At 32.8% G+C, this 3,822-nt stretch overlaps 1 long non-coding RNA gene across 1 annotated transcript; it reads right to left on the bottom strand.

Moving 5' to 3' along the window:
* Nucleotides 1–2,582: 2,582 nt before the first annotated feature.
* LOC112698201 (uncharacterized) lies at nt 2,583–2,945 on the bottom strand. The gene is made up of 2 exons (XR_003151430.3): nt 2,745–2,945; nt 2,583–2,631 (listed from the first exon to the last, which is right to left on the bottom strand). It is a non-coding gene; the product is annotated as an uncharacterized lncRNA (long non-coding RNA).
* Nucleotides 2,946–3,822: the final 877 nt, after the last annotated feature.

Here is a 3,822-nt window from a genome sequence, read left to right as displayed (position 1 = left end):
CAAATGGTTACTCTACAAGATTCTAGTCTACATAACTAACACCCTAATTAAATAGTTACTGAACAAAATTCAGCTGCTTCCAATATTGCATTGTTGACTTTATTAACAATTCCAACCTTTATTTCATTTTTTACATCTTCTCTCTATGATACTGATAAATGATTACTAGGAAGATTCGGGATGTTTATCAGTTTATGGATGTGGATAATCATATTATTCAACAAAAACCAATTTGATTATATCGGTTTTGTATTTAATGGATAATGATATAATATAGTCAGACTCGATAAAATTCCGACCTTAATTAAATTGAGTATTGGATATAGAATTGCGAAATAATCCAATTACTCGATTAGATTCATAATGATTTAAAATAAAGTAAAATAATAATATATGTGTTCTGAGAGTTATCTGAAACATTGATTTACGTCTAAATGTGAGGTCTAGATTTTTTAGTATAGCAGCATCTGACCTCTTTGGTGTTAAAGTGTCGCCTATCCGAATTTCTCATGAGGAGGTGGAAAATAGTACCTGTAAAATTGGGGTAATTTCACTACCTAATAGACAGATTATGTTTGAGAAGATATATGTTTACTTGAGTGGTTTTAAAAATGGGTTAAAAGTAGGATGTTGACACTACAACAAAATATTTCTATTGCCACGCTATTAAAGCGTGGCGAAAAGCTGAAAAAAGTTTGGCGATAGCTTTTCGTCATGCTTTTTGAACTACTGCCACGCTTTTTTCAGCCTATCGCCACGCTTTTTTTGCCACGCTTTTTTACAAATTGCCACTTTCAAAAGCGTGGCTGTAAGTGGGAAATATGGCCACGTTTGTAAAGCGTGGCGATAAAGAGAGATACGGCCTCGCTTTTAAAGGTGGCGATAGGGAGAGATACGGCCACGCTTTTAAAGCGTGGCGATAGATAAAGATACAACCACGCTTTTAAAGCGTGGCAATAACAAGAGATACGGCCACGCTTTTAAAGCGTGTAGATAGGGAGAGATACAGCCACGCTTTTAAAGCGTGGCGATAGCCTTATCAAATTAAAAAATATCTTTTTTTTTTACTTTACCTACATCACTACACAATATAAATTTTCAGCCCTTTTTTTATTACCAAATCAGTATGCAATTTCTATTACAAGATAAATCAAATAGTATTTACTGACATATAATTTTTGCTACAATTGTTTTATACATTAAAAAACTAATATTCAAATAAAAAATAAATCTTGAGTTCAAATAATAATGCAAATGATTACAAGCTCTATTCAAATCAAACACATAGCAGTGCAAAAAAAATATAAAAAATTAATTTTTTACAACCTAGTTATATTTATCTTTGCCATCAACGTCTTCTTATAGTAGAGTAGGGCCTATGCACTGCTCTCTTTTAACCATCAAGTTCTTCGGCGGTTGAGTCTCCTCTAACCATGTCATTTCAGATGCTTTATCTGCCTCAACACCTTTTATTTAAAAATTAACATATATTAAGATTTGGCTTTTTCTATTAGGCTTATTATTATTAGGACGAGAAGGAGGAAGAGAAGTACTTGGAAGATCTTTGATAGAAGGAGACTTTCGGAAATAGGAGCAGTGTCTTCCATTTTCTGTTGAGTATGATGGGGAAAGTTCAAAGTACCGATGGAAAGTTTCCGGTCAACTGATTTGATGACAGTACCCTTCAATGGTAATATTTCAGAAACAGATTTTAAGAAATAATTAAAATCAAGAAAAAATTATATCATTAAAAAGTATAAATGGAACAAAGGTCTTACAAGGTCTGCAAGTTGATTAGCTTCCCAAGTTCAGGTGGAACAAATCCAGAAAATTTGTTTGCTTCCAGCATCCTAATTAATGTTTCAAAACTACCATTTCAGTAAATATTGAAAAAGGCACACTATTGAATGAATACACTTAAAAGCTCAAAACATACAGGTATGTGAGAGTAGTAATATTTTTTAGATGCTTTAAAATTTTCCCTGACAAGCGATTCACAAGAAGAGAGTTGAATCATGTTATATGAAATATGTAATAAATATAAGAACAATATAGTGACAAATTACGTTCAGATTTTACATTTTTGTATATGAATGTGCTACTGTCAATATCAATAGGCAAATCAATTGTTCATATTTTTTGCAATTATATGAGGTTTTAAATTGAGTTAATACCAGTTATCACATAAAAAATTAAAGTAAAATCCTAGAGAAATACCATCGACTAGAAAAAATAATTAATAAACAGAGCCAAGTAGCACCTTCAGTTCATCAACTGCAGCCCCAAACTTTGCCAGTGTGCTCACAGCACTGGCCCTAACAGTTGTATTCTCAAGATGTACTCTACTATAAATATAACAAATATATTTGCTGGGGTCTAATGCCTTCGGACCTTCAACTCCCAAGAAGTGTAGTATCTAGGGTACAACAGAAAATTGACTGATGCCAAATGATAAAATTCCAAAACCAAATGGTAAAGAACAAAGTACAAAACAAGAGATAATACCTGTGTGGATAAATAAGTGAATTTCCAATCTTCAATGAACTCACAAGGATGGAGCAACCACTTTGCTTAGCATCAGGGTAATCAAAACCACCTTCTTCTCTGAGAATGTTACTTAGGAAGTTCATCCTGAATAATAACATAACAGAACCTGGTAACTTAGACCACTTATCTAGAAAGATATTCATAAAAAAGATGTAACATCTGTGAAAAGAGACCAATAGAGTGATGCATATACTCACAGAGATCTATATTTTAAAGGGAACTTCAAGCACGATGATCTTATTGCTTCTACAACAACAATTTTGAATTCATCAGCAATATCAGACATGAAATTTGTAATCTGCTTCATAAGACGGTCTACACTTTATTCATTTCCTGTCTTTAAAAGAATGGTAATAGCAAGTGTAGCAATGCTTCTGTTCTGGTCAGAAATTAAACTTTCCATGTCGATGTTGTAGTTAGTTATAGCCATTGGATGTGTCATTGCAACCTGAAAAGTTCAAAGCAATACTCATTAGAAATCAATGCTTAGAAATAATTTTGAGGCCAATATTTGATTTAAAATAAGCAAAGGTTAAATAAGCAAATACATTTCATTATTTAGGAATAATAGAAAATATATAGCATTAGTTATTTAGAAATAAAGAAAATTTGATCCACTAATAACCACAAAATCATTAATGAAGATTTGCATATTTCCCCAAATAACCTTATCTGTTTCAATTTGAGCTATTAGTTCACCAACAGCAACCCTGTCACCAGGCCCTGTTCCCACCAAAACAGAACACATGGCTGTAAATTAACAAGAACTATTAAAAATAATTCGATCATGTCACTTATAATATAATGCAAGAGGTAAGTTAGCATACTCTTCAAGAATTTTGCCCGGGTTCCATCAGCAATAGATTCAGCCAAAGGAGGGACCACAACATCAACATTATCTCCTTCATTACAAATATAAACAACATTAGATGTGGTAAAATAAGAGCATTCAAGGAGGGGAAAACTAAAAGCAAAAGCAAAAAACAAAACTGGATACTTAAAAAAACGAAGCATTAAGACCTGCATTAAAAAACTCTTTCTTTCACAAAAAGGACCATGTTGGTCCTAGACATTAGATTCTCCCAAATTCTTTGAGATATGCCCAATTGACACAGTGCACAGAAACAAAACTACTCGGATGCTATATTAAGTAATGTACTTTATGGTAAGAGGATAAGTGACTAATGAGTTCTGAAGAGTTGGGGGACTCTAGAATTGTTCCTAACCACTGCAATATAGTATTCACTAAATTAGTTCCATCATATCCCCCCTCCT

Source organism: Arachis hypogaea, chromosome 6 (genome assembly GCF_003086295.3).
Source record: "Arachis hypogaea cultivar Tifrunner chromosome 6, arahy.Tifrunner.gnm2.J5K5, whole genome shotgun sequence".
In the NCBI taxonomy this organism is placed as follows: domain Eukaryota; kingdom Viridiplantae; phylum Streptophyta; class Magnoliopsida; order Fabales; family Fabaceae; genus Arachis; species Arachis hypogaea.
The sequence above is the reverse complement of the archived record's forward strand: the minus strand, read 5'-3'. Positions and strand labels throughout refer to the sequence as shown.